The 23985-nt window shown below is 47.0% G+C and overlaps 25 non-coding genes across 25 annotated transcripts; all 25 read left to right on the top strand.

The window, feature by feature from the left end:
• Positions 1–380: 380 nt before the first annotated feature.
• TRNAA-AGC (transfer RNA alanine (anticodon AGC)) lies at positions 381–454 on the top strand. The gene has a single exon. It is a non-coding gene; the product is annotated as a tRNA-Ala (tRNA).
• A 942-nt stretch (positions 455–1396) lies between these two features.
• On the top strand, positions 1397–1470 carry TRNAT-AGU (transfer RNA threonine (anticodon AGU)). The gene has a single exon. It is a non-coding gene; the product is annotated as a tRNA-Thr (tRNA).
• Positions 1471–2073: 603 nt separating this feature from the next.
• On the top strand, positions 2074–2147 carry TRNAT-AGU (transfer RNA threonine (anticodon AGU)). Its single transcript has one exon. It is a non-coding gene; the product is annotated as a tRNA-Thr (tRNA).
• A 264-nt stretch (positions 2148–2411) lies between these two features.
• TRNAT-AGU (transfer RNA threonine (anticodon AGU)) lies at positions 2412–2485 on the top strand. Its single transcript has one exon. It is a non-coding gene; the product is annotated as a tRNA-Thr (tRNA).
• A 1110-nt stretch (positions 2486–3595) lies between these two features.
• On the top strand, positions 3596–3669 carry TRNAA-AGC (transfer RNA alanine (anticodon AGC)). Its single transcript has one exon. It is a non-coding gene; the product is annotated as a tRNA-Ala (tRNA).
• A 942-nt stretch (positions 3670–4611) lies between these two features.
• Positions 4612–4685, top strand: TRNAT-AGU (transfer RNA threonine (anticodon AGU)). Its single transcript has one exon. It is a non-coding gene; the product is annotated as a tRNA-Thr (tRNA).
• Positions 4686–5288: 603 nt separating this feature from the next.
• TRNAT-AGU (transfer RNA threonine (anticodon AGU)) lies at positions 5289–5362 on the top strand. The gene has a single exon. It is a non-coding gene; the product is annotated as a tRNA-Thr (tRNA).
• Positions 5363–5626: 264 nt separating this feature from the next.
• TRNAT-AGU (transfer RNA threonine (anticodon AGU)) lies at positions 5627–5700 on the top strand. Its single transcript has one exon. It is a non-coding gene; the product is annotated as a tRNA-Thr (tRNA).
• Positions 5701–6641: 941 nt separating this feature from the next.
• On the top strand, positions 6642–6715 carry TRNAT-AGU (transfer RNA threonine (anticodon AGU)). The gene has a single exon. It is a non-coding gene; the product is annotated as a tRNA-Thr (tRNA).
• Positions 6716–7319: 604 nt separating this feature from the next.
• Positions 7320–7393, top strand: TRNAT-AGU (transfer RNA threonine (anticodon AGU)). The gene has a single exon. It is a non-coding gene; the product is annotated as a tRNA-Thr (tRNA).
• A 264-nt stretch (positions 7394–7657) lies between these two features.
• Positions 7658–7731, top strand: TRNAT-AGU (transfer RNA threonine (anticodon AGU)). Its single transcript has one exon. It is a non-coding gene; the product is annotated as a tRNA-Thr (tRNA).
• A 1110-nt stretch (positions 7732–8841) lies between these two features.
• On the top strand, positions 8842–8915 carry TRNAA-AGC (transfer RNA alanine (anticodon AGC)). Its single transcript has one exon. It is a non-coding gene; the product is annotated as a tRNA-Ala (tRNA).
• A 2804-nt stretch (positions 8916–11719) lies between these two features.
• TRNAS-AGA (transfer RNA serine (anticodon AGA)) lies at positions 11720–11793 on the top strand. The gene has a single exon. It is a non-coding gene; the product is annotated as a tRNA-Ser (tRNA).
• Positions 11794–11888: 95 nt separating this feature from the next.
• On the top strand, positions 11889–11962 carry TRNAT-AGU (transfer RNA threonine (anticodon AGU)). Its single transcript has one exon. It is a non-coding gene; the product is annotated as a tRNA-Thr (tRNA).
• A 93-nt stretch (positions 11963–12055) lies between these two features.
• On the top strand, positions 12056–12129 carry TRNAT-GGU (transfer RNA threonine (anticodon GGU)). Its single transcript has one exon. It is a non-coding gene; the product is annotated as a tRNA-Thr (tRNA).
• A 1095-nt stretch (positions 12130–13224) lies between these two features.
• Positions 13225–13298, top strand: TRNAT-AGU (transfer RNA threonine (anticodon AGU)). The gene has a single exon. It is a non-coding gene; the product is annotated as a tRNA-Thr (tRNA).
• Positions 13299–15254: 1956 nt separating this feature from the next.
• On the top strand, positions 15255–15328 carry TRNAT-AGU (transfer RNA threonine (anticodon AGU)). Its single transcript has one exon. It is a non-coding gene; the product is annotated as a tRNA-Thr (tRNA).
• A 1280-nt stretch (positions 15329–16608) lies between these two features.
• On the top strand, positions 16609–16682 carry TRNAA-AGC (transfer RNA alanine (anticodon AGC)). Its single transcript has one exon. It is a non-coding gene; the product is annotated as a tRNA-Ala (tRNA).
• Positions 16683–17625: 943 nt separating this feature from the next.
• On the top strand, positions 17626–17699 carry TRNAT-AGU (transfer RNA threonine (anticodon AGU)). The gene has a single exon. It is a non-coding gene; the product is annotated as a tRNA-Thr (tRNA).
• Positions 17700–18302: 603 nt separating this feature from the next.
• Positions 18303–18376, top strand: TRNAT-AGU (transfer RNA threonine (anticodon AGU)). Its single transcript has one exon. It is a non-coding gene; the product is annotated as a tRNA-Thr (tRNA).
• A 264-nt stretch (positions 18377–18640) lies between these two features.
• On the top strand, positions 18641–18714 carry TRNAT-AGU (transfer RNA threonine (anticodon AGU)). Its single transcript has one exon. It is a non-coding gene; the product is annotated as a tRNA-Thr (tRNA).
• Positions 18715–19824: 1110 nt separating this feature from the next.
• On the top strand, positions 19825–19898 carry TRNAA-AGC (transfer RNA alanine (anticodon AGC)). The gene has a single exon. It is a non-coding gene; the product is annotated as a tRNA-Ala (tRNA).
• A 2465-nt stretch (positions 19899–22363) lies between these two features.
• On the top strand, positions 22364–22437 carry TRNAT-AGU (transfer RNA threonine (anticodon AGU)). The gene has a single exon. It is a non-coding gene; the product is annotated as a tRNA-Thr (tRNA).
• Positions 22438–22702: 265 nt separating this feature from the next.
• Positions 22703–22776, top strand: TRNAS-AGA (transfer RNA serine (anticodon AGA)). The gene has a single exon. It is a non-coding gene; the product is annotated as a tRNA-Ser (tRNA).
• Positions 22777–22871: 95 nt separating this feature from the next.
• Positions 22872–22945, top strand: TRNAT-AGU (transfer RNA threonine (anticodon AGU)). The gene has a single exon. It is a non-coding gene; the product is annotated as a tRNA-Thr (tRNA).
• The last annotated feature ends 1040 nt before the right edge of the window (positions 22946–23985 follow it).

Raw genomic sequence — 23985 nt, 5'->3', positions numbered from 1 at the left:
AATAATTCTGATGATGTCACTGACTGAACAAGGCGCTGCGCAGGCGCCGTGGCTCAGTTAGTTAAAGCGCCTGTCTAGTAAACAAGAGATCGTGAGTTCGAATCTCACCGGTGCCTCGAGAGTCAAGACAAACGGCTCTCTAGTTTTTTGTTTTCGAAGTTTAGTTCGAAATACTTCTGATGGTGTCACTGCCTGAACAAGACGCTGCGCAGGCGCCGTGGCTTAGTTGGTTAAAGCGCATGTCTAGTAAACAGGAGATCATTTGTTCGAATCTCACCGGTGCCACGAGAGTCAAGACAAACGTCTGTCTAGTTTTTTGTTTTCGAAGTTTAGTTCTAAATGCTTCTGATGGTGTCACTGCCTGAACAAGACGCTGCGCGGGCGCCGTGGCTTAGTTGGTAAAAGCGCCTGTCTAGCAAACAGGAGATCGAGAGTTCGAATCTCACCGATGCCTCGAGAGTCAAGACTAACGTCTCTCTAGTTTTTTTTGTTTTCGAAGTATTGTTCAAAATACTTCTAATGGTGTCACTGCCTGAACAAGACGCTGCGCAGGCGCCGTGGTTCATCTGGTTAAAGCGCCTGTCTAGTAAACCGGAGATCGTGAGTTCGAATCTCACCGGTGCCTCGAGAGTCGAGACAAACGTCTCTCTAGTTTTTTGTTTTCGAAGTTTAGTTCGAAATAATTCTGATGGTGTCACTGCCTGAACAAGACGCTGCGCAGGCGCCGTGGCTTAGTTGGTTAAAGCGCTGCTCTAGTAAACAGGAGATCATGAGTTCGAATCTCACCGGTGCCTCGAGAGTCAAGGCAACCGTCTCTCTAGTTTTTTGTTTTCGAAGTTTAGTTCGAAATTCTTCTGATGGTGTCACTGCCTCAACGAGACACCGCGCAGGCGCCATGGCTTAGTTGGTTAAAGCGCCTGCCTAGTAAACAAGAGATCGTGAGTTCGAATCTCACCGGTGCTTCAAGAGTAAAGACAAACGTCTCTCTAGTTTTTTGTTTTCGAAGTTTAGTTCGAAATACTTCTGATGGTGTCACTGCCTCAACGAGACGCCGCGCTGGCGCCATGGCTTAGTTGGTTAAAGCGCCTGCCTAGTAAACAAGAGATCGTGAGTTCGAATCTCACCGGTGCTTCGAGAGTAAAGACAAACGGCTCTCTAGTTTTTTGTTTTCGAAGCTTAGTTCGAAATACTTCTGATGGTGTCACTGCCTGAACAAGACGCTGCGGAGGCGCCGTGGCTTCTTTAGTTAAAGCGCCTGTCTAGTAAACAGGTGATCGTGAGTTCGAATCTCACCGGTGCCTCGAGAGTCGAGACAAACGTCTTTCTAGTTTTTTGTTTTCGAAGTTTAGTTCGAAATACTTCTGATGGTGTCACTGCCTGAGCAAGACGCTGCGCAGGCGCCGTGGCTTAGTTGGTTAAAGCGCCTGTCTAGTAAACAGGAGATTATGAGTTCGAATCTCAGCGGTGCCTCGAGAGTCAAGACAAACGTCTCTCTAGTTTTTTTGTTTTCGAAGTTTAGTTCGAAATACTTCTGATGGTGTCACTGCCTGAACAAGACGCTGCGCAGGCGCCGTGGCTTAGTTGGTTAAAGCGCCTGTCTAGTAAACAGGAGATCGTGAGTTCGAATCTACCGGTGCCTCGAGAGTCAAGACTAACGTCTCTCTAGTTTTTTTGTTTTCGAAGTATAGTTTGAAATACTTCTGATGGTGTCACTGCCTGAACAAGACGCTGCACAGGTGCCGTGGCTTAGTTGGTTAAAGCGCCTGCCTAGTAAACAAGAGATCGTGAGTTCGAATCTCACCGGTGCTTCGAGAGTAAAGACAAACGTCTCTCTAGTTTTTTGTTTTCGAAGTTTAGTTCGAAATACTTCTGATGGTGTCACTGCCTGAACAAGACGCTGCGGAGGCGCCGTGGCTTCTTTAGTTAAAGCGCCTGTCTAGTAAACAGGTGATCGTGAGTTCGAATCTCACCGGTGCCTCGAGAGTCAAGACAAACGTCTTTCTAGTTTTTTGTTTTCGAAGTTTAGTTCGAAATACTTCTGATGGTGTCACTGCCTGAACAACAGGCTGCGCAGGCGCCGTGGCTTAGTTGGTTAAAGCGCCTGTCTAGTAAACAGGAGATCATGAGTTCGAATCTCAGCGGTGCCTCGAGAGTCAAGCAAACGTCTCTCTAGTTTTTTTGTTTTCGAAGTTTAGTTCGAAATACTTCTGATGGTGTCACTGCCTGAACAAGACGCTGCGCAGGCGCCGTGGCTGAGTTAGTTAAAGAGCCTGCCTAGTAAACAGGAAATCGTGAGTTTTAATCTCACCGTTGCCTCGGGAGTCAAGACTAACGTCTCTCCAGTTTTTTGTTTTCGAAGTTTATTTCGAAATACTTTTGATGGTGTCACTGCCCGAACAAGGCGCTGCGCAGGCGCCGTGGCCTAGTTGGTTAAAGCGCCTGTCTAGTAAACAGGAGATCGTGAGTTCGAATCTCACCGGTGCCTCGAGAATCAAGACAAACCTTTCTCTAGTTTTTTGTTTTCGAAGTTTAGTTCAAAATACTTCTGATGGCGTCACTGCCTGAACAAGACGCTGCGCAGGCGCCGTAGCTTAGGTGGTTAAAGCGCCTGTCTAGTAAACAGGAGATCATGAGATCGAATCTCAACAGTGCCTCGAGAGTCAAGGCAACCGTCTCTCAAGTTTTTTGTTTTCGAAGTTTAGTTCGAAATTTTTCTGATGGTGTGACTGCCTTAGCAAGACCCTGCGCAGGCGCGGTGGCTTAGTTGGTTAAAGCGCCTGTCTAGTAAACAGGACATCGTGCGTTCGAATCTCACCGGTGCGTCGAGAGTGAAGACTAATGTCTCTCTAGTTTTTTGTTTTCGAAGTATAGTTCCAAATACTTCTGATGGTGTCACTGCCTGAACAAGACGCTGCGCAGGCGCCGTGGCTTCTCTAGTTAAAGCGCCTGTCTAGTAAACAGGAAATCGTGAGTTCGAATTTCACCGGTGCCTCGAGAGTCAAGACAAACCTCTCTCTAGTTTTTTTGTTTTCGAAGTTTAGTTCGAAATACTTCTGATGGTGTCACTGCCTGAACAAGACGCTGTGCAGGCGCTGTGGCTTAGTTAGTTAAAGGGCCTGTCTAGTGAAAGGAAGATCGTGAGTTCGAATCTCACCTGTGCCTCGAGAGTCAAGACAAACGTCTCTCAAGTTTTTTGTTTTCGAAGTTTAGTTCGAAATAATTCTGATGATGTCACTGACTGAACAAGGCGCTGCGCAGGCGCCGTGGCTCAGTTAGTTAAAGCGCCTGTCTAGTAAACAAGAGATCGTGAGTTCGAATCTCACCGGTGCCTCGAGAGTCAAGACAAACGGCTCTCTAGTTTTTTGTTTTCGAAGTTTAGTTCGAAATACTTCTGATGGTGTCACTGCCTGAACAAGACGCTGCGCAGGCGCCGTGGCTTAGTTGGTTAAAGCGCATGTCTAGTAAACAGGAGATCATTTGTTCGAATCTCACCGGTGCCACGAGAGTCAAGACAAACGTCTGTCTAGTTTTTTGTTTTCGAAGTTTAGTTCTAAATGCTTCTGATGGTGTCACTGCCTGAACAAGACGCTGCGCGGGCGCCGTGGCTTAGTTGGTAAAAGCGCCTGTCTAGCAAACAGGAGATCGAGAGTTCGAATCTCACCGATGCCTCGAGAGTCAAGACTAACGTCTCTCTAGTTTTTTTTGTTTTCGAAGTATTGTTCAAAATACTTCTAATGGTGTCACTGCCTGAACAAGACGCTGCGCAGGCGCCGTGGTTCATCTGGTTAAAGCGCCTGTCTAGTAAACCGGAGATCGTGAGTTCGAATCTCACCGGTGCCTCGAGAGTCGAGACAAACGTCTCTCTAGTTTTTTGTTTTCGAAGTTTAGTTCGAAATAATTCTGATGGTGTCACTGCCTGAACAAGACGCTGCGCAGGCGCCGTGGCTTAGTTGGTTAAAGCGCTGCTCTAGTAAACAGGAGATCATGAGTTCGAATCTCACCGGTGCCTCGAGAGTCAAGGCAACCGTCTCTCTAGTTTTTTGTTTTCGAAGTTTAGTTCGAAATTCTTCTGATGGTGTCACTGCCTCAACGAGACACCGCGCAGGCGCCATGGCTTAGTTGGTTAAAGCGCCTGCCTAGTAAACAAGAGATCGTGAGTTCGAATCTCACCGGTGCTTCAAGAGTAAAGACAAACGTCTCTCTAGTTTTTTGTTTTCGAAGTTTAGTTCGAAATACTTCTGATGGTGTCACTGCCTCAACGAGACGCCGCGCTGGCGCCATGGCTTAGTTGGTTAAAGCGCCTGCCTAGTAAACAAGAGATCGTGAGTTCGAATCTCACCGGTGCTTCGAGAGTAAAGACAAACGGCTCTCTAGTTTTTTGTTTTCGAAGCTTAGTTCGAAATACTTCTGATGGTGTCACTGCCTGAACAAGACGCTGCGGAGGCGCCGTGGCTTCTTTAGTTAAAGCGCCTGTCTAGTAAACAGGTGATCGTGAGTTCGAATCTCACCGGTGCCTCGAGAGTCGAGACAAACGTCTTTCTAGTTTTTTGTTTTCGAAGTTTAGTTCGAAATACTTCTGATGGTGTCACTGCCTGAGCAAGACGCTGCGCAGGCGCCGTGGCTTAGTTGGTTAAAGCGCCTGTCTAGTAAACAGGAGATTATGAGTTCGAATCTCAGCGGTGCCTCGAGAGTCAAGACAAACGTCTCTCTAGTTTTTTTGTTTTCGAAGTTTAGTTCGAAATACTTCTGATGGTGTCACTGCCTGAACAAGACGCTGCGCAGGCGCCGTGGCTTAGTTGGTTAAAGCGCCTGTCTAGTAAACAGGAGATCGTGAGTTCGAATCTACCGGTGCCTCGAGAGTCAAGACTAACGTCTCTCTAGTTTTTTTGTTTTCGAAGTATAGTTTGAAATACTTCTGATGGTGTCACTGCCTGAACAAGACGCTGCACAGGTGCCGTGGCTTAGTTGGTTAAAGCGCCTGCCTAGTAAACAAGAGATCGTGAGTTCGAATCTCACCGGTGCTTCGAGAGTAAAGACAAACGTCTCTCTAGTTTTTTGTTTTCGAAGTTTAGTTCGAAATACTTCTGATGGTGTCACTGCCTGAACAAGACGCTGCGGAGGCGCCGTGGCTTCTTTAGTTAAAGCGCCTGTCTAGTAAACAGGTGATCGTGAGTTCGAATCTCACCGGTGCCTCGAGAGTCAAGACAAACGTCTTTCTAGTTTTTTGTTTTCGAAGTTTAGTTCGAAATACTTCTGATGGTGTCACTGCCTGAACAACAGGCTGCGCAGGCGCCGTGGCTTAGTTGGTTAAAGCGCCTGTCTAGTAAACAGGAGATCATGAGTTCGAATCTCAGCGGTGCCTCGAGAGTCAAGCAAACGTCTCTCTAGTTTTTTTGTTTTCGAAGTTTAGTTCGAAATACTTCTGATGGTGTCACTGCCTGAACAAGACGCTGCGCAGGCGCCGTGGCTGAGTTAGTTAAAGCGCCTGCCTAGTAAACAGGAAATCGTGAGTTTTAATCTCACCGGTGCCTCGGGAGTCAGGACTAACGTCTCTCCAGTTTTTTGTTTTCGAAGTTTATTTCGAAATACTTTTGATGGTGTCACTGCCCGAACAAGGCGCTGCGCAGGCGCCGTGGCCTAGTTGGTTAAAGCGCCTGTCTAGTAAACAGGAGATCGTGAGTTCGAATCTCACCGGTGCCTCGAGAATCAAGACAAACCTTTCTCTAGTTTTTTGTTTTCGAAGTTTAGTTGAAAATACTTCTGATGGCGTCACTGCCTGAACAAGACGCTGCGCAGGCGCCGTAGCTTAGGTGGTTAAAGCGCCTGTCTAGTAAACAGGAGATCATGAGTTCGAATCTCAACAGTGCCTCGAGAGTCAAGGCAACCGTCTCTCTAGTTTTTTGTTTTCGAAGTTTAGTTCGAAATTTTTCTGATGGTGTGACTGCCTTAGCAAGACCCTGCGCAGGCGCGGTGGCTTAGTTGGTTAAAGCGCCTGTCTAGTAAACAGGACATCGTGCGTTCGAATCTCACCGGTGCGTCGAGAGTGAAGACTAATGTCTCTCTAGTTTTCTGTTTTCGAAGTATAGTTCCAAATACTTCTGATGGTGTCACTGCCTGAACAAGACGCTGCGCAGGCGCCGTGGCTTCTCTAGTTAAAGCGCCTGTCTAGTAAACAGGAAATCGTGAGTTCGAATTTCACCGGTGCCTCGAGAGTCAAGACAAACCTCTCTCTAGTTTTTTTGTTTTCGAAGTTTAGTTCGAAATACTTCTGATGGTGTCACTGCCTGAACAAGACGCTGTGCAGGCGCTGTGGCTTAGTTAGTTAAAGGGCCTGTCTAGTGAAAGGAAGATCGTGAGTTCGAATCTCACCTGTGCCTCGAGAGTCAAGACAAACGTCTCTCAAGTTTTTTGTTTTCGAAGTTTAGTTCGAAATAATTCTGATGATGTCACTGACTGAACAAGGCGCTGCGCAGGCGCCGTGGCTCAGTTAGTTAAAGCGCCTGTCTAGTAAACAAGAGATCGTGAGTTCGAATCTCACCGGTGCCTCGAGAGTCAAGACAAACGGCTCTCTAGTTTTTTGTTTTCGAAGTTTAGTTCGAAATACTTCTGATGGTGTCACTGCCTGAGCAAGACGCTGCGCAGGCGCCGTGGCTTAGTTGGTTAAAGCGCCTGTCTAGTAAACAGGAGATTATGAGTTCGAATCTCAGCGGTGCCTCGAGAGTCAAGACAAACGTCTCTCTAGTTTTTTTGTTTTCGAAGTTTAGTTCGAAATACTTCTGATGGTGTCACTGCCTGAACAAGACGCTGCGCAGGCGCCGTGGCTTAGTTGGTTAAAGCGCCTGTCTAGTAAACAGGAGATCGTGAGTTCGAATCTACCGGTGCCTCGAGAGTCAAGACTAACGTCTCTCTAGTTTTTTTGTTTTCGAAGTATAGTTTGAAATACTTCTGATGGTGTCACTGCCTGAACAAGACGCTGCACAGGTGCCGTGGCTTAGTTGGTTAAAGCGCCTGCCTAGTAAACAAGAGATCGTGAGTTCGAATCTCACCGGTGCTTCGAGAGTAAAGACAAACGTCTCTCTAGTTTTTTGTTTTCGAAGTTTAGTTCGAAATACTTCTGATGGTGTCACTGCCTGAACAAGACGCTGCGGAGGCGCCGTGGCTTCTTTAGTTAAAGCGCCTGTCTAGTAAACAGGTGATCGTGAGTTCGAATCTCACCGGTGCCTCGAGAGTCAAGACAAACGTCTTTCTAGTTTTTTTGTTTTCGAAGTTTAGTTCGAAATACTTCTGATGGTGTCACTGCCTGAACAACAGGCTGCGCAGGCGCCGTGGCTTAGTTGGTTAAAGCGCCTGTCTAGTAAACAGGAGATCATGAGTTCGAATCTCAGCGGTGCCTCGAGAGTCAAGCAAACGTCTCTCTAGTTTTTTTGTTTTCGAAGTTTAGTTCGAAATACTTCTGATGGTGTCACTGCCTGAACAAGACGCTGCGCAGGCGCCGTGGCTGAGTTAGTTAAAGCGCCTGCCTAGTAAACAGGAAATCGTGAGTTTTAATCTCACCGGTGCCTCGGGAGTCAGGACTAACGTCTCTCCAGTTTTTTGTTTTCGAAGTTTATTTCGAAATACTTTTGATGGTGTCACTGCCCGAACAAGGCGCTGCGCAGGCGCCGTGGCCTAGTTGGTTAAAGCGCCTGTCTAGTAAACAGGAGATCGTGAGTTCGAATCTCACCGGTGCCTCGAGAATCAAGACAAACCTTTCTCTAGTTTTTTGTTTTCGAAGTTTAGTTGAAAATACTTCTGATGGCGTCACTGCCTGAACAAGACGCTGCGCAGGCGCCGTAGCTTAGGTGGTTAAAGCGCCTGTCTAGTAAACAGGAGATCATGAGTTCGAATCTCAACAGTGCCTCGAGAGTCAAGGCAACCGTCTCTCTAGTTTTTTGTTTTCGAAGTTTAGTTCGAAATTTTTCTGATGGTGTGACTGCCTTAGCAAGACCCTGCGCAGGCGCGGTGGCTTAGTTGGTTAAAGCGCCTGTCTAGTAAACAGGACATCGTGCGTTCGAATCTCACCGGTGCGTCGAGAGTGAAGACTAATGTCTCTCTAGTTTTCTGTTTTCGAAGTATAGTTCCAAATACTTCTGATGGTGTCACTGCCTGAACAAGACGCTGCGCAGGCGCCGTGGCTTCTCTAGTTAAAGCGCCTGTCTAGTAAACAGGAAATCGTGAGTTCGAATTTCACCGGTGCCTCGAGAGTCAAGACAAACCTCTCTCTAGTTTTTTTGTTTTCGAAGTTTAGTTCGAAATACTTCTGATGGTGTCACTGCCTGAACAAGACGCTGTGCAGGCGCTGTGGCTTAGTTAGTTAAAGGGCCTGTCTAGTGAAAGGAAGATCGTGAGTTCGAATCTCACCTGTGCCTCGAGAGTCAAGACAAACGTCTCTCAAGTTTTTTGTTTTCGAAGTTTAGTTCGAAATAATTCTGATGATGTCACTGACTGAACAAGGCGCTGCGCAGGCGCCGTGGCTCAGTTAGTTAAAGCGCCTGTCTAGTAAACAAGAGATCGTGAGTTCGAATCTCACCGGTGCCTCGAGAGTCAAGACAAACGGCTCTCTAGTTTTTTGTTTTCGAAGTTTAGTTCGAAATACTTCTGATGGTGTCACTGCCTGAACAAGACGCTGCGCAGGCGCCGTGGCTTAGTTGGTGAAAGCGCATGTCTAGTAAACAGGAGATCATTTGTTCGAATCTCACCGGTGCCACGAGAGTCAAGACAAACGTCTGTCTAGTTTTTTGTTTTCGAAGTTTAGTTCTAAATGCTTCTGATGGTGTCACTGCCTGAACAAGACGCTGCGCGGGCGCCGTGGCTTAGTTGGTAAAAGCGCCTGTCTAGCAAACAGGAGATCGAGAGTTCGAATCTCACCGATGCCTCGAGAGTCAAGACTAACGTCTCTCTAGTTTTTTTTTGTTTTCGAAGTATTGTTCAAAATACTTCTAATGGTGTCACTGCCTGAACAAGACGCTGCGCAGGCGCCGTGGTTCATCTGGTTAAAGCGCCTGTCTAGTAAACCGGAGATCGTGAGTTCGAATCTCACCGGTGCCTCGAGTGTCAAGACAAACGTCTCTCTAGTTTTTTTGTTTTCGAAGTTTAGTTCGAAATAATTCTGATGGTGTCACTGCCTGAACAACACGGTGCGCAGGCGCCGTGGCTTAGTTGGTTAAAGCGCCTGTCTAGTGAACAGGAGATCATGAGTTTGAATCTCACCGGTGCCTCGAGAGTCAAGACAAACGTCTCTCTAGTTTTTTGTTTTCGAAGTTTAGTTCGAAATAATTCTGATGGTGTCACTGCCTGAACAAGACGCTGCGCAGGCGCTGTGGCTTAGTTAGTTAAAGCGCCTGTCTAGTGAGAGAAAGATCGTGAGTTCGAATCTCACCTGTGCCTCGAGAGTCAAGACAAACGTCTCTCAAGTTTCTTGTTTTCGAAGTTTAGTTCGAAATACTTCTGATGGTGTCACTGACTGAACAAGGCGCTGCGCAGGCGCCATGGCTTAGTTAGTTAAAGCGCCTGTCTAGTAAACAGGAGATAGTGAGCTCGAATCTCAGCGGTACCTCGAGAGACAAGACAAATTTCTCTGTAATTTTTTGTTTTCGAAGTATAGTTCGAAAGACTTCTAATGGTGTCACTGCCTCAACGAGACGCCGCGCAGGCGCCATGGCTTAGTTGGTTAAAGCGCCTGCCTAGTAAACAAGAGATCGTGAGTTCGAATCTCACCGGTGCTTCGAGAGTAAAGACAAACGTTTCTCTAGTTTTTTGTTTTCGAAGTTTAGTTCGAAATACTTCTGATGGTGTCACTGCCTGAACAAGACGCTGCGCAGGCGCCGTGGCTTCTTTAGTTAAAGCGCCTGTCTAGTAAACAGGAGATCGTGAGTTCGAATCTCACCGGTGCCTCGAGAGTCAAGACTAACGTCTCTCTAGTTTTTTGTTTTCGAAGTATAGTTCGAAATACTTCTGATGGTGTCACTGCCTGAACAAGACGCTGCGCAGGCGCCGTGGCTTAGTTAGTTGAAGCGCCTGTCTAGTAAACAGGAAAGCGTGAGTTCGAATCACACCGGTGCCTCGAGTGTCAAGACAAACCTTCCTCTAGTTTTTTGTTTTCGAAGTTTAGTTCAAAATACTTCTGATAACGTCACTGCCTGAACAAGACGCTGCGCAGGCGCCGTGGCTTAGTTGGTTAAAGCGCCGGTCTAGTAAACAGGAGATCATGAGTTCGAATCTCACCGGTGCCTCGAGAGTCAAGGCAACCGTCTCTCTAGTTTTTTGTTTTCGACGTTTAGTTCGAAATTCTTCTGATGGTGTGACTGCCTTAACAAGACGCTGCGCAGGCTCGGTGGCTTAGTTGGTTAAAGCGCCTGTCTAGTAAACAGGACATCGTGAGTTCGAATCTCACCGGCGCCTCGAGAGTGAAGACTACCGTCTCTTTAGTTTTTTGTTTTCGAAGTATAGTTCCAAATACTTCTGATGGTGTCACTGCCTGAACAAGACGCTGCGCAGGCGCCGGGGCTTCTCTAGTTAAAGCGCCTGTCTAGTAAACAGGAAATCGTGAGTTCGAATCTCACCGGTGCCTCGAGGGTCAAGACAAACCTTTCTCTAGTTTTTTGTTTTCGAAGTTTAGTTCAAAATACTTCTGATAACGTCACTGCCTGAACAAGACGCTGCGCAGGCGCCGTGGCTTAGTTGGTTAGAGCGCCGCTCTAGTAAACAGGAGATCATGAGTTCGAATCTCACCGGTGCCTCGAGAGTCAAGGCAACCGTCTCTCTAGTTTTTTGTTTTCGAAGTTTAGTTCGAAATTCTTCTGATGGTGTCACTGCCTCAACGAGACGCCGCGCAGGCGCCATGGCTTAGTTGGTGAAAGCGCCTGCCTAGTAAACAAGAGATCGTGAGTTCGAATCTCACCGGTGCTTCGAGAGTAAAGACAAACGTCTCTCTAGTTTTTTGTTTTCGAAGTTTAGTTCGAAATACTTCTGATGGTGTCACTGCCTCAACGAGAGGCCGCGCTGGCGCCATGGCTTAGTTGGTTAAAGCGCCTGCCTAGTAAACAAGAGATCGTGAGTTCGAATCTCACCGGTGCTTCGAGAGTAAAGACAAACGTCTCTCTAGTTTTTTGTTTTCGAAGTTTAGTTCGAAATACTTCTGATGGTGTCACTGCCTGAACAAGACGCTGCGGAGGCGCCGTGGCTTCTTTAGTTAAAGCGCCTGTCTAGTAAACAGGAGATCGTGAGTTCGAATCTCACCGGTTCCTCGAGAGTCAAGACAAACGTCTTTCTAGTTTTTTGTTTTCGAAGTTTAGTTCGAAATACTTCTGATGGTGTCACTGCCTGAGCAAGACGCTGCGCAGGCGCCGTGGCTTAGTTGGTTAAAGCGCCTGTCTAGTAAACAGGAGATTATGAGTTCGAATCTCAGCAGTGCCTCGAGAGTCAAGACAAACGTCTCTCTAGTTTTTTTGTTTTCGAAGTTTAGTTCGAAATACTTCTGATGGGGGCACTGCCTGAACAAGACGCTGCGCAGGCGCCGTGGCTTAGTTGGTTAAAGCGCCTGTCTAGTAAACAGGAGATCGTGAGTTCGAATCTACCGGTGCCTCGAGAGTCAAGACTAACGTCTCTCTAGTTTTTTTGTTTTCGAAGTATAGTTTGAAATACTTCTGATGGTGTCACTGCCTGAACAAGACGCTGCACAGGTGCCGTGGCTTAGTTGGTTAAAGCGCCTGTCAAGAAAACAGGAGATCGTGAGTTCAAATCTCACCGGTGCCTCGAGAGTCAAGACAAACATCTCTCTAGCTTTTTGTTTTCGAAGTTTAGTTCGAAATACTTCTGATGGTGTCACTGCCTGAACAACAGGCTGCGCAGGCGCCGTGGCTTAGTTGGTTAAAGCGCCTGTCTAGTAAACAGGAGATCATGAGTTCGAATCTCACCGGTGCCTCGAGAGTCAAGACTAACTTCCCTGTAGTTTTTTGTTTTCGAAGTATATTTCGAAATACTTCTGATGGTGTCACTGCCTGAACAAGACGCTGCGGGCGCCGTGGCTTAGTTAGTTAAAGCGCCTGTCTGGTACACAGGAGATCGTGAGTTCGAATCTCACCAGTGCTTCGGGAGTCAAGACTGACGTCTCTCTAGTTTTTTGTTTTCGAACATTCATGACTTTTTTGCGCAAACACGTACACGGACACAAGCAAAAGAGGCAAACAACACGGGCGCCCGTGTTTTTTGCCTCTTTTTCTTGTGTCCGTGTACGTCTTTGCGCAAAGAAGTCATGATCGAGTACCAACTCGCCCAACTTTCAGTACTTTTGTTTTCGAAGTTTACATGGAAATACTTCTGATGGTGTCACTGCCTGAGCAAGACGCTGAGCAGGCGCCGTGGCTTAGTTGGTTAAAGCGCCTGTCTAGTAAACAGGAGATGATGAGTTCGAATCTCAGCGGTGCCTCGAGAGTCAAGCAAACGTCTCTAGTTTTTTTGTTTTCGAAGTTTAGTTCGAAATACTTCTGATGGTGTCACTGCCTGAACAAGACGCTGCGCAGGAGCCGTGGCTTAGTTGGTTAAAGCGCCTGTCTAGTAAACAGGAGATTATGAGTTCGAATCTCACCGGTGCCTCGAGAGTCAAGACTAACGTCTCTCTAGTTTTTTGTTTTCGAACAGTCATGACTTTCTTGCGCAAACACGTACACGGACACAAGGAAAAGAGGCAAACAACACGGGCGCCCGTGTTGTTTGCCTCTTTTCCTTGTGTCCGTGTACGTCTTTGCGCAAAGAAGTCATGATCGAGTACCAACTCGCCCAACATTCAGTACTTTTGTTTTCGAAGTTCAGTTCGAAATACTTCTGATGGTATCACTGCCTGAACAAAACGCTGCGCAGGCGCCGTGGCTTAGTCCTGTCTAGTAAACAGGAGATCATGAGTTCGAATCTCAGCGGTGCCTCGAGAGTCAAGCAAACGTCTCTCTAGTTTTTTTTGTTTTCGAAGTTTAGTTCGAAATTCTTCTGATGGTGTGACTGCCTTAACAATACGCTGCGCAGTCACCGTGTCTTAGTTTGTTATCTCACCTGTCTAGTAAACAGGAGATAGTGAGCTCGAATCTCAGCGGTACCTCGAGAGACAAGACAAATTTCTCTGTAATTTTTTGTTTTCGAAGTATAGTTCGAAAGACTTCTAATGGTGTCACTGCCTCAACGAGACGCCGCGCAGGCGCCATGGCTTAGTTGGTTAAAGCGCCTGCCTAGTAAACAGGAGATCGTGAGTTCGAATCTCACCGGTGCCTCGAGAGTCAAGACTAACGTCTCTCTAGCTTTTTGTTTTCGAAGTATAGTTCGAAATACTTCTGATGGTGTCACTGCCTGATAAGACGCTGTGCAGGCGCCGTGGCTTAATTAGTTAAAGCGCCTGTCTAGTAAACAGGACATCGTGCGTTCGAATCTCACCGGTGCGTCGAGAGTGAAGACTAATGTCTCTCTAGTTTTTTGTTTTCGAAGTATAGTTCCAAATACTTCTGATGGTGTCACTGCCTGAACAAGACGCTGCGCAGGCGCCGTGGCTTCTCTAGTTAAAGCGCCTGTCTAGTAAACAGGAAATCGTGAGTTCGAATTTCACCGGTGCCTCGAGAGTCAAGACAAACCTCTCTCTAGTTTTTTTGTTTTCGAAGTTTAGTTCGAAATACTTCTGATGGTGTCACTGCCTGAACAAGACGCTGTGCAGGCGCTGTGGCTTAGTTAGTTAAAGGGCCTGTCTAGTGAAAGGAAGATCGTGAGTTCGAATCTCACCTGTGCCTCGAGAGTCAAGACAAACGTCTCTCAAGTTTTTTGTTTTCGAAGTTTAGTTCGAAATAATTCTGATGATGTCACTGACTGAACAAGGCGCTGCGCAGGCGCCGTGGCTCAGTTAGTTAAAGCGCCTGTCTAGTAAACAAGAGATCGTGAGTTCGAATCTCACCGGTGCCTCGAGAGTCAAGACAAACGGCTCTCTAGTTTTTTGTTTTCGAAGTTTAGTTCGAAATACTTCTGATGGTGTCACTGCCTGAACAAGACGCTGCGCAGGCGCCGTGGCTTAGTTGGTTAAAGCGCGTGTCTAGTAAACAGGAGATCATTTGTTCGAATCTCACCGGTGCCACGAGAGTCAAGACAAACGTCTGTCTAGTTTTTTGTTTTCGAAGTTTAGTTCTAAATGCTTCTGATGGTGTCACTGCCTGAACAAGACGCTGCGCGGGCGCCGTGGCTTAGTTGGTAAAAGCGCCTGTCAAGCAAACAGGAGATCGAGAGTTCGAATCTCACCGATGCCTCGAGAGTCAAGACTAACGTCTCTCTAGTTTTTTTTGTTTTCGAAGTATTGTTCAAAATACTTCTAATGGTGTCACTGCCTGAACAAGACGCTGCGCAGGCGCCGTGGTTCATCTGGTTAAAGCGCCTGTCTAGTAAACCGGAGATCGTGAGTTCGAATCTCACCGGTGCCTCGAGAGTCAAGACAAACGTCTCTCTAGTTTTTTGTTTTCGAAGTTTAGTTCGAAATAATTCTGATGGTGTCACTGCCTGAACAAGACGCTGCGCAGGCGCCGTGGCTTAGTTGGTTAAAGCGCCGCTCTAGTAAACAGGAGATCATGAGTTCGAATCTCACCGGTGCCTCGAGAGTCAAGGCAACCGTCTCTCTAGTTTTTTGTTTTCGAAGTTTAGTTCGAAATTCTTCTGATGGTGTCACTGCCTCAACGAGACACCGCGCAGGCGCCATGGCTTAGTTGGTTAAAGCGCCTGCCTAGTAAACAAGAGATCGTGAGTTCGAATCTCACCGGTGCTTCAAGAGTAAAGACAAACGTCTCTCTAGTTTTTTGTTTTCGAAGTTTAGTTCGAAATACTTCTGATGGTGTCACTGCCTCAACGAGACGCCGCGCTGGCGCCATGGCTTAGTTGGTTAAAGCGCCTGCCTAGTAAACAAGAGATCGTGAGTTCGAATCTCACCGGTGCTTCGAGAGTAAAGACAAACGTCTCTCTAGTTTTTTGTTTTCGAAGCTTAGTTCGAAATACTTCTGATGGTGTCACTGCCTGAACAAGACGCTGCGGAGGCGCCGTGGCTTCTTTAGTTAAAGCGCCTGTCTAGTAAACAGGTGATCGTGAGTTCGAATCTCACCGGTGCCTCGAGAGTCGAGACAAACGTCTTTCTAGTTTTTTGTTTTCGAAGTTTAGTTCGAAATACTTCTGATGGTGTCACTGCCTGAGCAAGACGCTGCGCAGGCGCCGTGGCTTAGTTGGTTAAAGCGCCTGTCTAGTAAACAGGAGATTATGAGTTCGAATCTCAGCGGTGCCTCGAGAGTCAAGACAAACGTCTCTCTAGTTTTTTTGTTTTCGAAGTTTAGTTCAAAATACTTCTGATGGTGTCACTGCCTGAACAAGACGCTGCGCAGGCGCCGTGGCTTAGTTGGTTAAAGCGCCTGTCTAGTAAACAGGAGATCGTGAGTTCGAATCTACCGGTGCCTCGAGAGTCAAGACTAACGTCTCTCTAGTTTTTTTGTTTTCGAAGTATAGTTTGAAATACTTCTGATGGTGTCACTGCCTCAACGAGACGCCGCGCAGGCGCCATGGCTTAGTTGGTTAAAGCGCCTGCCTAGTAAACAAGAGATCGTGAGTTCGAATCTCACCGGTGCTTCGAGAGTAAAGACAAACGTCTCTCTAGTTTTTTGTTTTCGAAGTTTAGTTCGAAATACTTCTGATGGTGTCACTGCCTGAACAAGACGCTGTGCAGGCGCCGTGGCTTAATTAGTTAAAGCGCCTGTCTAGTAAACAGGACATCGTGCGTTCGAATCTCACCGGTGCGTCGAGAGTGAAGACTAATGTCTCTCTAGTTTTTTGTTTTCGAAGTATAGTTCCAAATACTTCTGATGGTGTCACTGCCTGAACAAGACGCTGCGCAGGCGCCGTGGCTTCTCTAGTTAAAGCGCCTGTCTAGTAAACAGGAAATCGTGAGTTCGAATTTCACCGGTGCCTCGAGAGTCAAGACAAACCTCTCTCTAGTTTTTTTGTTTTCGAAGTTTAGTTCGAAATACTTCTGATGGTGTCACTGCCTGAACAAGACGCTGTGCAGGCGCTGTGGCTTAGTTAGTTAAAGGGCCTGTCTAGTGAAAGGAAGATCGTGAGTTCGAATCTCACCTGTGCCTCGAGAGTCAAGACAAACGTCTCTCAAGTTTTTTGTTTTCGAAGTTTAGTTCGAAATAATTCTGATGATGTCACTGACTGAACAAGGCGCTGCGCAGGCGCCGTGGCTCAGTTAGTTAAAGCGCCTGTCTAGTAAACAAGAGATCGTGAGTTCGAATCTCACCGGTGCCTCGAGAGTCAAGACAAACGGCTCTCTAGTTTTTTGTTTTCGAAGTTTAGTTCGAAATACTTCTGATGGTGTCACTGCCTGAACAAGACGCTGCGCAGGCGCCGTGGCTTAGTTGGTTAAAGCGCATGTCTAGTAAACAGGAGATCATTTGTTCGAATCTCACCGGTGCCACGAGAGTCAAGACAAACGTCTGTCTAGTTTTTTGTTTTCGAAGTTTAGTTCTAAATGCTTCTGATGGTGTGACTGCCTGAACAAGACGCTGCGCGGGCGCCGTGGCTTAGTTGGTAAAAGCGCCTGTCTAGCAAACAGGAGATCGAGAGTTCGAATCTCACCGATGCCTCGAGAGTCAAGACTAACGTCTCTCTAGTTTTTTTTGTTTTCGAAGTATTGTTCAAAATACTTCTAATGGTGTCACTGCCTGAACAAGACGCTGCGCAGGCGCCGTAGTTCATCTGGTTAAAGCGCCTGTCTAGTAAACCGGAGATCGTGAGTTCGAATCTCACCGGTGCCTCGAGAGTCAAGACAAACGTCTCTCTAGTTTTTTGTTTTCGAAGTTTAGTTCGAAATAATTCTGATGGTGTCACTGCCTGAACAAGACGCTGCGCAGGCGCCGTGGCTTAGTTGGTGAAAGCGCCGCTCTAGTAAACAGGAGATCATGAGTTCGAATCTCACCGGTGCCTCGAGAGTCAAGGCAACCGTCTCTCTAGTTTTTTGTTTTCGAAGTTTAGTTCAAAATTCTTCTGATGGTGTCACTGCCTCAACGAGACACCGCGCAGGCGCCATGGCTTAGTTGGTTAAAGCGCCTGCCTAGTAAACAAGAGATCGTGAGTTCGAATCTCACCGGTGCTTCAAGAGTAAAGACAAACGTCTCTCTAGTTTTTTGTTTTCGAAGTTTAGTTCGAAATACTTCTGATGGTGTCACTGCCTCAACGAGACGCCGCACTGGCGCCATGGCTTAGTTGGTTAAAGCGCCTGCCTAGTAAACAAGAGATCGTGAGTTCGAATCTCACCGGTGCTTCGAGAGTAAAGACAAACGTCTCTCTAGTTTTTTGTTTTCGAAGCTTAGTTCGAAATACTTCTGATGGTGTCACTGCCTGAACAAGACGCTGCGGAGGCGCCGTGGCTTCTTTAGTTAAAGCGCCTGTCTAGTAAACAGGTGATCGTGAGTTCGAATCTCACCGGTGCCTCGATAGTCGAGACAAACGTCTTTCTAGTTTTTTTGTTTTCGAAGTTTAGTTCGAAATACTTCTGATGGTGTCACTGCCTGAGCAAGACGCTGCGCAGGCGCCGTGGCTTAGTTGGTTAAAGCGCCTGTCTAGTAAACAGGAGATTATGAGTTCGAATCTCAGCGGTGCCTCGAGAGTCAAGACAAACGTCTCTCTAGTTTTTTTGTTTTCGAAGTTTAGTTCGAAATACTTCTGATGGTGTCACTGCCTGAACAAGACGCTGCGCAGGCGCCGTGGCTTAGTTGGTTAAAGCGCCTGTCTAGTAAACAGGAGATCGTGAGTTCGAATCTACCGGTGCCTCGAGAGTCAAGACTAACGTCTCTCTAGTTTTTTTGTTTTCGAAGTATAGTTTGAAATACTTCTGATGGTGTCACTGCCTGAACAAGACGCTGCACAGGTGCCGTGGCTTAGTTGGTTAAAGCGCCTGCCTAGTAAACAAGAGATCGTGAGTTCGAATCTCACCGGTGCTTCGAGAGTAAAGACAAACGTCTCTCTAGTTTTTTGTTTTCGAAGTTTAGTTCGAAATACTTCTGATGGTGTCACTGCCTGAACAAGACGCTGCGGAGGCGCCGTGGCTTCTTTAGTTAAAGCGCCTGTCTAGTAAACAGGTGATCGTGAGTTCGAATCTCACCGGTGCCTCGAGAGTCAAGACAAACGTCTTTCTAGTTTTTTGTTTTCGAAGTTTAGTTCGAAATACTTCTGATGGTGTCACTGCCTGAACAACAGGCTGCGCAGGCGCCGTGGCTTAGTTGGTTAAAGCGCCTGTCTAGTAAACAGGAGATCATGAGTTCGAATCTCAGCGGTGCCTCGAGAGTCAAGCAAACGTCTCTCTAGTTTTTTTGTTTTCGAAGTTTAGTTCGAAATACTTCTGATGATGTCACTGCCTGAACAAGACGCTGCGCAGGCGCCGTGGCTGAGTTAGTTAAAGCGCCTGCCTAGTAAACAGGAAATCGTGAGTTTTAATCTCACCGGTGCCTCGGGAGTCAGGACTAACGTCTCTCCAGTTTTTTGTTTTCGAAGTTTATTTCGAAATACTTTTGATGGTGTCACTGCCCGAACAAGGCGCTGCGCAGGCGCCGTGGCCTAGTTGGTTAAAGCGCCTGTCTAGTAAACAGGAGATCGTGAGTTCGAATCTCACCGGTGCCTCGAGAATCAAGACAAACCTTTCTCTAGTTTTTTGTTTTCGAAGTTTAGTTCAAAATACTTCTGATGGCGTCACTGCCTGAACAAGACGCTGCGCAGGCGCCGTAGCTTAGGTGGTTAAAGCGCCTGTCTAGTAAACAGGAGATCATGAGTTCGAATCTCAACAGTGCCTCGAGAGTCAAGGCAACCGTCTCTCTAGTTTTTTGTTTTCGAAGTTTAGTTCGAAATTTTTCTGATGGTGTGACTGCCTTAGCAAGACCCTGCGCAGGCGCGGTGGCTTAGTTGGTTAAAGCGCCTGTCTAGTAAACAGGACATCGTGCGTTCGAATCTCACCGGTGCGTCGAGAGTGAAGACTAATGTCTCTCTAGTTTTCTGTTTTCGAAGTATAGTTCCAAATACTTCTGATGGTGTCGCTGCCTGAACAAGACGCTGCGCAGGCGCCGTGGCTTCTCTAGTTAAAGCGCCGGTCTAGTAAACAGGAAATCGTGAGTTCGAATTTCACCGGTGCCTCGAGAGTCAAGACAAACCTCTCTCTAGTTTTTTTGTTTTCGAAGTTTAGTTCGAAATACTTCTGATGGTGTCACTGCCTGAACAAGACGCTGTGCAGGCGCTGTGACTTAGTTAGTTAAAGGGCCTGTCTAGTGAAAGGAAGATCGTGAGTTCGAATCTCACCTGTGCCTCGAGAGTCAAGACAAACGTCTCTCAAGTTTTTTGTTTTCGAAGTTTAGTTCGAAATTATTCTGATGATGTCACTGACTGAACAAGGCGCTGCGCAGGCGCCGTGGCTCAGTTAGTTAAAGCGCCTGTCTAGTAAACAAGAGATCGTGAGTTCGAATCTCACCGGTGCCTCGAGAGTCAAGACAAACGGCTCTCTAGTTTTTTGTTTTCGAAGTTTAGTTCGAAATACTTCTGATGGTGTCACTGCCTGAACAAGACGCTGCGCAGGCGCCGTGGCTTAGTTGGTTAAAGCGCATGTCTAGTAAACAGGAGATCATTTGTTCGAATCTCACCGGTGCCACGAGAGTCAAGACAAACGTCTGTCTAGTTTTTTGTTTTCGAAGTTTAGTTCTAAATGCTTCTGATGGTGTCACTGCCTGAACAAGACGCTGCGCGGGCGCCGTGGCTTAGTTGGTAAAAGCGCCTGTCTAGCAAACAGGAGATCGAGAGTTCGAATCTCACCGATGCCTCGAGAGTCAAGACTAACGTCTCTCTAGTTTTTTTTTGTTTTCGAAGTATTGTTCAAAATACTTCTAATGGTGTCACTGCCTGAACAAGACGCTGCGCAGGCGCCGTGGTTCATCTGGTTAAAGCGCCTGTCTAGTAAACCGGAGATCGTGAGTTCGAATCTCACCGGTGCCTCGAGTGTCAAGACAAACGTCTCTCTAGTTTTTTTGTTTTCGAAGTTTAGTTCGAAATAATTCTGATGGTGTCACTGCCTGAACAACACGGTGCGCAGGCGCCGTGGCTTAGTTGATTAAAGCGCCTGTCTAGTAAACAGGAGATCATGAGTTTGAATCTCACCGGTGCCTCGAGAGTCAAGACAAACGTCTCTCTAGTTTTTTGTTTTCGAAGTTTAGTTCGAAATAATTCTGATGGTGTCACTGCCTGAACAAGACGCTGCGCAGGCGCTGTGGCTTAGTTGGTTAAAGCGCCTGTCTAGTAAGAGAAAGATCGTGAGTTCGAATCTCACCTGTGCCTCGAGAGTCAAGACAAACGTCTCTCAAGTTTCTTGTTTTCGAAGTTTAGTTCGAAATACTTCTGATGGTGTCACTGACTGAACAAGGCGCTGCGCAGGCGCCATGGCTTAGTTAGTTAAAGCGCCTGTCTAGTAAACAGGAGATAGTGAGCTCGAATCTCAGCGGTACCTCGAGAGACAAGACAAATTTCTCTGTAATTTTTTGTTTTCGAAGTATAGTTCGAAAGACTTCTAATGGTGTCACTGCCTCAACGAGACGCCGCGCAGGCGCCATGGCTTAGTTGGTTAAAGCGCCTGCCTAGTAAACAAGAGATCGTGAGTTCGAATCTCACCGGTGCTTCGAGAGTAAAGACAAACGTCTCTCTAGTTTTTTGTTTTCGAAGTTTAGTTCGAAATACTTCTGATGGTGTCACTGCCTGAACAAGACGCTGCGCAGGCGCCGTGGCTTCTTTAGTTAAAGCGCCTGTCTAGTAAACAGGAGATCGTGAGTTCGAATCTCACCGGTGCCTCGAGAGTCAAGACTAACGTCTCTCTAGTTTTTTGTTTTCGAAGTATAGTTCGAAATACTTCTGATGGTGTCACTGCCTGAACAAGACGCTGCGCAGGCGCCGTGGCTTAGTTAGTTGAAGCGCCTGTCTAGTAAACAGGAAAGCGTGAGTTCGAATCACACCGGTGCCTCGAGTGTCAAGACAAACCTTTCTCTAGTTTTTTGTTTTCGAAGTTTAGTTCAAAATACTTCTGATAACGTCACTGCCTGAACAAGACGCTGCGCAGGCGCCGTGGCTTAGTTGGTTAAAGCGCCGGTCTAGTAAACAGGAGATCATGAGTTCGAATCTCACCGGTGCCTCGAGAGTCAAGGCAACCGTCTCTCTAGTTTTTTGTTTTCGACGTTTAGTTCGAAATTCTTCTGATGGTGTGACTGCCTTAACAAGACGCTGCGCAGGCTCGGTGGCTTAGTTGGTTAAAGCGCCTGTCTAGTAAACAGGACATCGTGAGTTCGAATCTCACCGGTGCCTCGGGAGTGAAGACTACCGTCTCTTTAGTTTTTTGTTTTCGAAGTATAGTTCCAAATACTTCTGATGGTGTCACTGCCTGAACAAGACGCTGCGCAGGCGCCGTGGCTTCTCTAGTTAAAGCGCCTGTCTAGTAAACAGGAAATCGTGAGTTCGAATCTCACCGGTGCCTCGAGAGTCAAGACAAACCTTTCTCTAGTTTTTTGTTTTCGAAGTTTAGTTCAAAATACTTCTGATAACGTCACTGCCTGAACAAGACGCTGCGCAGGCGCCGTGGCTTAGTTGGTTAGAGCGCCGCTCTAGTAAACAGGAGATCATGAGTTCGAATCTCACCGGTGCCTCGAGAGTCAAGGCAACCGTCTCTCTAGTTTTTTGTTTTCGAAGTTTAGTTCGAAATTCTTCTGATGGTGTCACTGCCTCAACGAGACGCCGCGCAGGCGCCATGGCTTAGTTGGTGAAAGCGCCTGCCTAGTAAACAAGAGATCGTGAGTTCGAATCTCACCGGTGCTTCGAGAGTAAAGACAAACGTCTCTCTAGTTTTTTGTTTTCGAAGTTTAGTTCGAAATACTTCTGATGGTGTCACTGCCTCAACGAGAGGCCGCGCTGGCGCCATGGCTTAGTTGGTTAAAGCGCCTGCCTAGTAAACAAGAGATCGTGAGTTCGAATCTCACCGGTGCCTCGAGAGTAAAGACAAACGTCTCTCTAGTTTTTTGTTTTCGAAGTTTAGTTCGAAATACTTCTGATGGTGTCACTGCCTGAACAAGACGCTGCGGAGGCGCCGTGGCTTCTTTAGTTAAAGCGCCTGTCTAGTAAACAGGAGATCGTGAGTTCGAATCTCACCGGTTCCTCGAGAGTCAAGACAAACGTCTTTCTAGTTTTTTGTTTTCGAAGTTTAGTTCGAAATACTTCTGATGGTGTCACTGCCTGAGCAAGACGCTGCGCAGGCGCCGTGGCTTAGTTGGTTAAAGCGCCTGTCTAGTAAACAGGAGATTATGAGTTCGAATCTCAGCGGTGCCTCGAGAGTCAAGACAAACGTCTCTCTAGTTTTTTTGTTTTCGAAGTTTAGTTCGAAATACTTCTGATGGTGTCACTGCCTGAACAAGACGCTGCGCAGGCGCCGTGGCTTAGTTGGTTAAAGCGCCTGTCTAGTAAACAGGAGATCGTGAGTTCGAATCTACCGGTGCCTCGAGAGTCAAGACTAACGTCTCTCTAGTTTTTTTGTTTTCGAAGTATAGTTTGAAATACTTCTGATGGTGTCACTGCCTGAACAAGACGCTGCACAGGTGCCGTGGCTTAGTTGGTTAAAGCGCCTGTCAAGAAAACAGGAGATCGTGAGTTCAAATCTCACCGGTGCCTCGAGAGTCAAGACAAACATCTCTCTAGCTTTTTGTTTTCGAAGTTTAGTTCGAAATACTTCTGATGGTGTCACTGCCTGAACAACAGGCTGCGCAGGCGCCGTGGCTTAGTTGGTTAAAGCGCCTGTCTAGTAAACAGGAGATCATGAGTTCGAATCTCACCGGTGCCTCGAGAGTCAAGACTAACTTCCCTCTAGTTTTTTGTTTTCGAAGTATATTTCGAAATACTTCTGATGGTGTCACTGCCTGAACAAGACGCTGCGGGCGCCGTGGCTTAGTTAGTTAAAGCGCCTGTCTGGTACACAGGAGATCGTGAGTTTGAATCTCACCAGTGCTTCGGGAGTCAAGACTGACGTCTCTCTAGTTTTTTGTTTTCGAACATTCATGACTTTTTTGCGCAAACACGTACACGGACACAAGCAAAAGAGGCAAACAACACGGGCGCCCGTGTTTTTTGCCTCTTTTTCTTGTGTCCGTGTACGTCTTTGCGCAAAGAAGTCATGATCGAGTACCAACTCGCCCAACTTTCAGTACTTTTGTTTTCGAAGTTTACATGGAAATACTTCTGATGGTGTCACTGCCTGAGCAAGACGCTGAGCAGGCGCCGTGGCTTAGTTGGTTAAAGCGCCTGTCTAGTAAACAGGAGATGATGAGTTCGAATCTCAGCGGTGCCTCGAGAGTCAAGCAAACGTCTCTAGTTTTTTTGTTTTCGAAGTTTAGTTCGAAATACTTCTGATGGTGTCACTGCCTGAACAAGACGCTGCGCAGGAGCCGTGGCTTAGTTGGTTAAAGCGCCTGTCTAGTAAACAGGAGATCATGAGTTCGAATCTCACCGGTGCCTCGAGAGTCAAGACTAACGTCTCTCTAGTTTTTTGTTTTCGAACAGTCATGACTTTCTTGCGCAAACACGTACACGGACACAAGGAAAAGAGGCAAAGAACACGGGCGCCCGTGTTGTTTGCCTCTTTTCCTTGTGTCCGTGTACGTCTTTGCGCAAAGAAGTCATGATCGAGTACCAACTCGCCCAACATTCAGTACTTTTGTTTTCGAAGTTCAGTTCGAAATACTTCTGATGGTATCACTGCCTGAACAAAACGCTGCGCAGGCGCCGTGGCTTAGTCCTGTCTAGTAAACAGGAGATCATGAGTTCGAATCTCAGCGGTGCCTCGAGAGTCAAGCAAACGTCTCTCTAGTTTTTTTGTTTTCGAAG

Source organism: Rhipicephalus microplus, chromosome 5, assembly GCF_043290135.1.
Source record: "Rhipicephalus microplus isolate Deutch F79 chromosome 5, USDA_Rmic, whole genome shotgun sequence".
In the NCBI taxonomy this organism is placed as follows: domain Eukaryota; kingdom Metazoa; phylum Arthropoda; class Arachnida; order Ixodida; family Ixodidae; genus Rhipicephalus; species Rhipicephalus microplus.
This window is presented reverse-complemented; position numbering and strand designations above follow the sequence as displayed.